At 31.7% G+C, this 10,826-nt stretch overlaps 1 long non-coding RNA gene across 4 annotated transcripts; it reads right to left on the bottom strand.

The window, feature by feature from the left end:
* Positions 1–6,973: 6,973 nt before the first annotated feature.
* Positions 6,974–10,795, bottom strand: LOC107057866 (uncharacterized). 4 transcript variants are annotated; one of them, XR_001471605.1, is made up of 5 exons: positions 9,651–9,749; positions 9,378–9,522; positions 9,040–9,102; positions 8,013–8,265; positions 6,974–7,316 (listed from the first exon to the last, which is right to left on the bottom strand). It is a non-coding gene; the product is annotated as an uncharacterized lncRNA (long non-coding RNA). The 4 variants fall into 4 exon arrangements; XR_001471606.1 differs by lacking the exons at positions 6,974–7,316; positions 8,013–8,265 and adding an exon at positions 8,499–8,917 and having other exon boundaries at positions 9,651–9,742; XR_001471604.1 differs by lacking the exons at positions 6,974–7,316; positions 8,013–8,265; positions 9,651–9,749 and adding exons at positions 8,500–8,922; positions 10,638–10,795.
* Between the last annotated feature and the right edge of the window lie 31 nt (positions 10,796–10,826).

The following is a 10,826-nucleotide window of genomic DNA, read 5'->3' as shown; positions in this document are numbered from 1 at the left end:
ACCAAATCGAAAAGTTTTTATTATGACATTTAAAAGAAGATGATTTCTTGTGCTACTACGATTGGGATTTACAATGAAGGATATGTAAAATAAATTTCTTTTTTTTTCTATTGGAGGTTGTTCTTTATTTCTTTTTTATTCCTTGAAATCAATTTAATTTTCAATGGAGAAGGTAAGAATAATCAGTTTTTCCATTTGAAAGCAGTTGATTTCTTTTTTTGTTCCCTTGAAATCGATTTTTTTAAAAATATGAATCAAGATGCAAATTCGATTTTCAAAGAAGATGGAAGAATCAAAGAGTGTAACCTAGTAAAATATTATAGACTTTCTTAAAAAAGTTGTGTGGTGATGGAGGATGGTAGAAGGTGGGGAAGATGGAAGGGAGAAAGCAAGGAAGAAGAAGGAGAAGAAAATATTTACAAAAAAATTCAGAATATTTACAAAAAAATTCTCTGACGTGCTCAAAATTCGTGTAGCACACGTACTGTGCTTAGTCAGCAAAAAGTGTCAAAATGACACAGCAAGATCCTACATGAGGTGTCTAAAATGAATATCGCCCACTTGAAGTGCCTAAGTGAAACTTCGTGCCAAGTTTAGAGGGCCACCGATGGGTTACAACACTCATCATAGGAGTAGTTGTTTTCTACTCAATTTGCTTTTGGTTTTATGCATTTTCACATCCTTTTCTTCTTCTACTATACTACACCCTTGCCTTCATGGCTCTGATTCCCACCACTTCAATTTAACACATGTTGTGAGAGCAAGAAAATTCTTAAACTCCATACAAAACACTAGGGGTGGATTTAGAGGTCGGAAGGGTGTTCATCTGAATCTTCTCATTAAAAAAATTATAGTTTATACATAAGATAGTTTTATTTATTTATTTATTTATATACATATATATATATATATATATATGTGTGTGTGTGTATATATATAGGCATAATACATAAATATGTTCTTTAACTTGATCACAGCTCATATTTATATCCTCCAACTTTGAATGCGCACAAATAGTCACTTAAACTTGTATAAAATTAAACAAATAGACACGCATGTCGTACGTGACATTTTACATGACAATTTTCATCTTATATGATGTCCTATATATGTGTATTATGCCACGTAGGACTCATAGGTCTACTTGTTCAACTTTTTACAAGTTAACGTGTCTATTTGTGCACACTTAAAGTTGAAGGACATAAATGTGAAATGAGGTCAAGTTAAAGGGCACATTTATGTATTATGCCCTATATATATATATATATATATAGATTTTGAATTTTCTCATACAAGATGACACTTTGCCACCGGGCGCCAAACATATACTATATAGTTTATGAAAGGTTCATAAATGATACACTTTGAGTTACAATTTATTTATATTAGTTTGATTTGACGTGAAATTTAATAAAAAAAAAGAAATTAAATCATGTAATTTTAAACTAAAAATGCATCAAATGTATCAAAAATGAATCATATTGCAGTTGAATCATGATCTTGGGCATTACACATTGTAGGTCTTGGATGTGATTTAAATACCCGACAGATCTAGTAATGCTCTAGAGGTGATAATGAAACATATTGAAATTTCTTTACGATAGTACTCATTGTTACTTTATGAGTAATTAATTATGACATAAGTACTACTTGGATGCAAAATAAAAATTTTCCTACCTACATAGTTAGATGTGTTACATATACATTTTAGAAGTTTTTGTGTTTTGAAAATTAACGCTTACAAATTACAGCCATACTTTATATAAGCTTTAAATTTGGTTGTATCACAATTTAAGGCTTTTCGCCTCCAAAACTAAGTAACTTTTGAATATTTTAAAAGTATATCCACTATGCTTACATTTGTCTTCGAAATTTTCATAATTTTAAAATGTAGAATAATAGCATTATAATTTACTCTAGATTTATTTCCAACATCAAAATTTAGTACATTAATATTTGTAATGATCCGAAATGTCTTTTTTTAGATTTTTTTTTTTGTAAAATTACCATTCCACCCCTCATGATAGTTGCCCCGAGTCATTCTGGATTAGTCGGTGAAGTTGGTTTGAGAATTTTGGAACTATTCTTTTAATTATAGGTAGTTAATTAACAAGTAAATTTAGATAATTAATTTAGTTAATAACTAATTGACTAAGCCAATAATTTATTTAATATTCTATACCACTAGCCTCATATTTATTAAATAAATTACTAGGATTTGTCACATTTAGTACATAATTTTAGAAGGAAGAATACTCACCGCCATCACACAAATGCACTTCGTCCAGGTAATGACTATAACTTAATAATTGATGCAATTTGTTCATCTCTTTTCTAATTAATGAGCAGTTATATTGTTTGATTAATATTATATTGGCTGTGAAAAATAATCAAGGAAAGTGGGTGTAGACATTGAAATTTTGCAGACTCTACGAGACGTGTTCAATTCGAATTGGAACTCTAGAAGATGTGTTCAGTTTCAATTAGAACTCTTGGAGGCTACTCAATCCTATACCATAGTTTATGGCTATATAAAGGGTACTAAATTCCCTTAAAAGGCATCTCAAAATATCCCATAAACTCCTGGGTATTTTTAAAGATTAGAATCTCGAATATTCCACAAAAGTCATGGAATACTCATATAGAGATCAAATCTAAATCATCCTAGTTTGAGAACTACGTCACTAATTGCCGTCGAATCTTAGATAAATCTTAGGAGTTTAGAATCAAGGGAGGAACAAAATTGTACCCGCTATCTTGATGAATAAAATTATGTTTCTTCAGATTTTATTTTTGTGGTTTATTTATTTTCTATATATTTAAAATTTGTTGCAAACAAATTGGCACGCCCAGTGGAACCAAATCTGCCCTTCATCTCTTCTCTCCTAAATCAAGTCTGAAAATCAGAAGTTGCAAAGATAGAAGAGTGAGTACTTCAAGCCTCGTCTTTGAGTTTCATCGAGTCTACACTCCGACAAGCCTTGAAGCAGGGGGCATTTGTAGACATTGAAATTTTGTGGACTCTACAAGACGTGTTCAATTCGATTGGGACTCTAGAAGGTGTGTTCATTTTCAATTAGAATTCTTGGTTAAATCATAGTTTATGTCTATATAAAGGATACTAAATTCCCTTAAAACACATCTCAAAATATCCCATGAACTCTTGGGTATTTTTAAAGATAAGGATCTCGAATATTCCACAAAAGTCATGGAATACTCATATAGATGTCAAATCTAAATCATCCTAGTTCGAGAACTACGTCACTAACGGCCCTCGAATTATGGATAAATCTTAGGAGAGTAGAATCAAGAGAGGAATAGAATTGTACCTGTAATATTTATCAATAAAGTTATGTTTCTTCTTATTTTATTGTGATTGCCATTTATTTTCTATCACTTTTAAATTTATTGCCATTGAATAATGATTTAGTGGTAATCATTGGACAGTGAGAGATCTTTAGGAAATTTAAATGAGGAATAGTGATAGTTAATTAGTAGACGTACAAGTTGGCTGCTCGACACATAGTTTACCTTTCATTCTTTGTGTGGTTGTAATTTAAAATACAGCACCACATTATATTAAAGTTATGATAGGTTGACAGATCTAATTAAATATTATGTGTATTGTATTATATAAATATTTTAGATTTATGATGTTGGAGAAATTGAAACTTAATATTAGGCTTGAAATTTGGAAAACATGAGAGTTGACATATTAATTGACATCAAGATTAAGAACTTGATTATAGATTTAGATGAGTTTTTATGGGTCTAGGTTAGACATATAGTAATATGGGTGTTGTTAGTTTCAAAATCTTATTGCGATTACTTAGTTGAATAGATTTCTTTTATTTGGAAGTCCAAAGAAAGGGGAAGACTCAAGTCCCGGAGTGATTGTTCGACAATTTGAGACAAGTGGATTTCTCAACCCTTTTTAAGTATATAAAATCATGTATTTCTTTGTGGTACGTGTTGGGGAGTAATGGGACTTGGTGATGGATTGACTTATCCATATTGAATCATGCATTCTAATGATGAAACAAAGGTAATTAAAGGCAATGTGGTTAACTATTGGTGTGTGATGTGTTGAGAGATTTGAAAGGCTTATTGATTCATTGTTGATGTTGTATCACGATTGTGTTGTTCTGAACTATGCATTGTTATGGAAATGATCATCTCTTCATTATTTGTGTGAACATGTTATTTGTATTGGTTCTGAGACATGGTTGTGACCAGGGGCGGACCTAGAGTGAACCCCCTCGGCAAAAAATTATGTTGTATATTTAAGGTATTTTAAAGAATTTTTATGTTTATATATTGATTATGAACCTCCTGAATATAAGATTAGAGGTTGGTTTAGTGGTTGAGGGGTTCAAACCTCAAATCTTAAGCACTGCTCTTTTTTTTAGAACCCCCTTAATGAAAATCCTGGATCCACCACTGGTTGTGACAAGTGTAATGTGAATTGAGGAAGAATAAGAAATTAAAGAGGATGTACCATTTCAAGGGACGAGTCGCGCGTCGCGACCACTATTATGATTTGAGGGATGTGTCGCACGTCGCGGCGGATTCTATTATTGAGAGATGTGTCGCACGCCGCGATGATTTTATTATTGAGGGTCATGTCGCACGCTGTGACAGATGCATGGACAATTATGTCCTCCATGGGTCCCGGACTGATAGACAGCGGGTGTGTATCGTTAGGTCAGACATGCATCACTATACTTGACATTGCATTACACATCTATATCATTTGTGAACTGTGAGTGCCTTTTTGTGGAACTTGTGATTGGTGAACTTGATCTCGTGTGTTGCTGATCTGTAATTGTTGGAGTATTGTTATTGAGATATGTGATATGTAAATTGTGAACTGCTAGGTTGAGCTGATTTTATGCAGGTTGTAGTTGTGGAGGTTCAGTTGGGATGGTAGGAGTATCCGTATTCTATTCCTTTAGCTTGTGTTTAGAAGTTTACTCGCTGAGTACTGTGTGGTTTGGTGCTTACCCCCTACTTCTACATTTTTGTAGGTTACGATCCCGGATATTCGTGATACTTTCTATTCTCTTCTTTTTCGAGGCTTCTTGTCGAGATTTGTGAGGTAGATGTTTGTCATCTCAGTAGACCTTCTTATTCCTATTTATGATCTTGTTCTACTTTAGTTACAACATCATTTGAGACTTGTGTTTCTTTAAAATCCATTGTAATACATTAGAGACTTGTACACGTGACAAACAGTTTTTCGGGATTTAGTTAAGTTGACTTATTATCCGCATTAGTAACTGAGTATAAAACTTCTATTTTTATTTTATTTCCGCATTATATTGTAATGATTGAGTTTTAGGCTTACTTGTCTTGGTGGGATAAGATAGTGTCATCACATCCATTTTTGGATCGTGACAATACTATACCAATATTATTACAATTTTCATTTTTTCTACACAAAATGAATAAAAACAAAATTCTCGAAAGTAAATTAATATTAAATTGACTTTGAGTCCCAAAAGTCATAAAAATAAGCTGATAAGTCAAATTATTGAAACCAACGTGACGAAGAAAATATAGAAGGAAATATTTCTTCCAAAAGGAAATAAACACACATGAATATTGGGTTGAAATATATAGGAGAAGTTAGAAAAAGTAAATTAGTTTGTAACTGATTTGAAAATAATGTTTAACAAATTATGTCTTTTTCGTTCATCAATATAATTTACATATATATAAATAGAAAAAAAATAAAGAAGAAAGACAAAAGGTGAAAAGATTTGTAACGATATTATATTGTTTTAATGAGGAATTTGACTTTTGGGTTCATTATAAATATGTAGTTGAAGAAAATAAGAGTAGAAAATAGATATTTTTATGTGAAAATTTTATAAATGACATTTATAAGACTAATAATTTCAAGTTATGACAGTAAAATGATTCTTTCAGGTTGTAACAGTTTATAAAAAAAAGTTTTTCAAGTAATTGTTAAAAATCAGTTTTGAAAAAAATAAAAAGATAAAAAAGGATAATAAAACGATTTTGAAAAAAAGAAGAAGATAAAAAATGGATAAAGGTGTATTAATTAATTTTGAATTCATTTATGATAATTGTTAATTGACATAAATTTAGGAGATTCAAACAAATTAGAAATATTTATTTTCCTTATTTCACTCAAATCTGTTAACATTAATTAAAAAATCAGATTTTATTCATTGTGTTTAAAGTTTCTCTCTCTTCGTTTTTTTTTCTTCAGAATTTGGCGTCACTCACGAGTAGATCCAAAAAAAATTTGGTTGAAAAATCTTCATTTTGTTGTAATGGACGACTTCTTATCTATATTAATTAAACATGGTGGTAGATGGGATCCTTCTAGTTAGTATTCTTTACGATTTATTATTTGTATTTGTATATTATTGAAACGTAAAAATAAAATAAAAAAAAAAAAAATGAAACTGTAAATCACATTTTGTGATTTTGTTTATGTATACTAGATTTAAGTTGTGATGTTTTTTGTATGAACATTATTTTGTTCATAATATGTAATCATTTTTGTGAAACTGTAGTTAATGTTGGTACGATTGTGTTTGTTATTATTATTTTTTTGGTTATTTTGTGTATTATTTATACCATGGATTTTTTTAGTCATTTTGATAATAATAATGAGATGGATTCGGTATGCAGTTTAAAATTATAATATGGGATATTTTTATTTTATTTTGAAAATATAAATAAAATGTATAGGTTGGAATGAATTTGGTAGTGTAATTGGAATGCTATTGGTATGGATAATTATTCATTATTGTGTAAAAAATATGAGTAAGAAGTATGATGATTTGTATGAAATTTGTATTAGGTTGATATGAAATGTGAATATAAATACAACACATGTTTTTTTACTTTTGTTTTATTTAAAATTGACTGTGATTTCGTAATGAAACAGGGAAATATGTTGATTTTCAGATGGAAGGAATTATTTTTTAGTCTTCAAGTCTATATAGTGGGCAACTGCATTGACCAAGTTATCAACAAAAATATTCCAACAATGATAACAAAAAAGACCCAGGAATCAACAAATTGAAAGGATAGGGGAGTCACAGCCCCCAATCGTGACTCCCCTATCAAGGGAGTGGTTACGTTCACTATGTCCCCCTTATTCCTGACATGCTATAGTGCTGGGGCTGTCTCGCGAAGATCTTCGATCCGAACCTTTGCATCTACTCTCTCTTAGAGGATGAGCCACACCTTCGCTATCGCAAGAATATAACGATCGAAGAACTATGGCTCAACTGCTTCGCATATTACACCGTATTGCCCAGCTGAAGTGGTAGTACCTGAGATTCCCGTAGGAAGATATTATTTAGTTTTAAATGATCTTTTTGTCCACTCAACCGATTAGCAAATGAAATTGATGAAAATTCCACTATAAATGGTGGATTTTATTTTTTTCTTGGGATGAGTTAAGAGAGACGAAGATGTTTTTGGAGTGAACCTAAAAAATTGGCTAGAGAATAAATGCACGTATATCAAAAAACACCAACAACCCTCGAAAACAGCTAATGAAGTATAACTCAGTACATGCAACAAGACTACAACACAAGCACTACATAAAGCAGGAAAATTGAAATAAAAATCAAGCTAATCCAATGAAAAGGAGAGCTGAAACCAAAAAGAACTTAAAGCATCAATAAACGAAAGAGAAGAGGAGGAGAAGTTGTTAGGTCTAGTTAGAAACTAAAAAAATGATGTCATCTCAAGATTAAACTGAGAAAACGATACTCCATCAGAGTTTCAACTTTCAATAAATCCACAAAGTACAAACACTTTAGGGATATAATTTAGGCATTTTAAAGTGAAATTCTAGTCTCATTTTATCTAATTGCGTATGTAATTATTTTCATGTCCACAACAGTGGTCGAACAAAAAACATTGAACAGAAGCATAATACTTGTTCATCATGAGGAAGAGAAAGGGACAATAATGAACACAACTAAATAAGAGAGCAAACTTACATAAGAGAGTAAACTTACAATTCTACATTACTCAATAACCCGTCACAGGAGGACTGTAAGACAGCTCAAACAATTAATGAAGAGAAGTCAACATACTTCCAGAAATAAGCATCATAGCAAGTACTTGAAATGTTGTTGTTAAAGAAAAATGACTTAGGAAGCGGACTTATGTGTCTTCCCATAAGAGCGGTAGCTATCTTCTAGCCATCCTAATCAAGTGTTTGCATCGGAACCATCCAAAAAGCCAACACAGACCCAATAGTAGTCGCAACTGTCAAAACAAAGAGGAAAAAAAGTGATTAGGAAATGGAAAAACCTAAAGCTCTTCATAAGAGAAACTATATGTAACAACCCAACCCCTCGTTTTAAGTACTCCCTCCATCCCATTTTATGTGGCACATATATGACCAAACTATATGCAGCATTTTTTCTGGAATTAGATGAATTACCTCCTCTATCTCGGATTTAATTTGTTCCTGAATTTCTGATATTTTGTTCCTTAGAAAGTCCATTTCAACAAAAATAGGGACTTATCTCAGGTCATATTGTATCAATTAGAAGGATATACATTCTCGAATTGATTGCAATGCTCTCATTCTATGCACAAAAATAAAGTATTTGTGGTTGCTCCAATTTAAAGCACAAAACAGTTTGGTATTAAAATACAACACTTATACTTGATAGAACTTGATCTTTCACATCTCACAAAGTTTAGCAACAAAAGATTCACTCAACTCACAGGTCATGCAAGAAATAGGAGTGATGGGAACAAGGATACATAATCGAGAGATGAAATGTTTACTGACCTCATGAGTAAAGCAAGTATGAACGTAAAGACTGGTATTGTTCCAGGTTGCAAAGCAACAACATAAGTCGAATTTATGTAGTCAAGACCAACAACAAAGAGTTGGCAACCAAAAATACTTGTCTTAGTACCAAGAGAGAAAGAAAGCATTTTCAGCAATAGGCTTTAATTAAGTGTAACAAAACTATGGAAATTAACAAAATAAATCCAAATATACAAGGTTAGTACATCAAAACTTACCCAGTTAATTCTAGAATGAAGAATAGCAATATGAGCCGCTTATTCAGAGGAAGCAACAACCTCCTATACATAAAGAAACATAAAATGTACATTTGTAAGTGATACTCACATGATTCCAAATATTGTAACTAACTTTTGAAAGAACTTGTAGAATATATATATATATATATAAATGAAAGAGAACAAAAAGAAATTTGGACAAACCTGGAAAGGAAATCATACTAAAATTGCTTGCGAAACGAAAAGAACTGAAGGAAACTTGTACATATAAAGGGAAAAAAAGAGAAACATAAAGAATAAGATGAAGTCGAAGAACATTGAAGGAAGAGTAAACATACCTAAAAATGGCGATAGCCTGCTGAAAAGATGAAAATAGCAAAGACTTGCGTCTACTTTTTCCGGTTTGAGTAAAAAGAAGAAGAGCAGGTTTGAGAAGATCCTAGCAACTTTCATTTGCTTGATTCCTAATCTCTTACTAATAATCTGCCAAAAGGAGGAAAGAGGAAGAACATTACTGACTACTCATTATGATACACTCAAAAAACTAAAAAATAACTTAACTATGCATGAAATATACACTGCTTATTCAATTTTTATCTACTCAAGATTACCTCTAAACAATCTCAAATTTTAGATATGAAATCCAAAATAAACCCTTTAGAAGGGATGTGTCTCTATCTACAAGAAAATGAGTCTGTGTTAGTGTTTTGCCAAAGATAGTGCTCTCAATTATTCACTTGACATATAACTCTCATATGTTACTCTTAACTAAAAAGGCATAGGATAATATGGTCAAAGAAGATTTGTAGCTTTGTAATAGAAAATAACTCTCATATCCATCAATAATGCTCGTAGAAGTCATTCTTAAACAATGTTCATTATTACATCCTAGGAAATTTGCTTAACATTTTTATTTGAACAGTGTCTACAAGTAATGAAACCACATTTAGCAATTGAAAAACTTTTTGAAGATGGAGTGTTGGATATGCGGATCATAACTAACAACCCAATAATATTGCATGATCAGATCATTCAAACAGATGCTAAGATATGTATCTTTCATGAGGAAGCATACTTGCAAAGGTAAAGTAATTTATCGGTACTACAGAAGAGGTGCAACAGCACAGTGTTACTAAGTTTTGGAAGCACTTGCAACTCACTGCATCTTGAGAATGAAGTTAAGAGATGCAATTAATATTGTGCTCACTCTCTTTTGTTGTGTAGAAATTTGCCTATTGCATAAAATAGAGAGGGAGTTTCCATCTTTTCCAAATGGAAAACAGAACACATCATCCAAACAACTAACATATCTAAACGTGAAAAATGAAACTTTGTCTAATAAGATATGCTTTAAGAGTTCACAGCGCCTCTGTTTCTTATTAGCTTCTTGAAGAATATTGGGGGTAAGATCCTCCTCAATCAATTTTCATCTGTAGAAACAAGCAAACACTGCTTTGCTTATAAGGTACTTGAGGCCATACAAGTTACTCCTTATTTAACAATTCATATCCCACACTATCTACGGGTAGAAAAAGTGTGCTGCTAATCGTCATTAAAGTGCGGAATCAAAGAACAATGCAATATTTAAAGTAGCATACTGGTGAATTTTAGTTGAAAGGAAAAGGACTCTGCCATTCAACAAGATTCTGAGAAATTGCCAGATCCACATGGATGCTCGCTAAGTACTACTCGATAACATAGCAAGAAGGAGCTTTGAAACATATATTTCTTCCGCTATTATTGCAAGATAAACAAATGAAGGGCCCTGTATTAAAGGCAATCTCCAA

Source organism: Solanum tuberosum, unplaced genomic scaffold, assembly GCF_000226075.1.
Source record: "Solanum tuberosum cultivar DM 1-3 516 R44 unplaced genomic scaffold, SolTub_3.0 scf00385, whole genome shotgun sequence".
NCBI classification, from domain to species: Eukaryota; Viridiplantae; Streptophyta; class Magnoliopsida; order Solanales; family Solanaceae; genus Solanum; species Solanum tuberosum.
The sequence above is the reverse complement of the archived record's forward strand: the minus strand, read 5'-3'. Positions and strand labels throughout refer to the sequence as shown.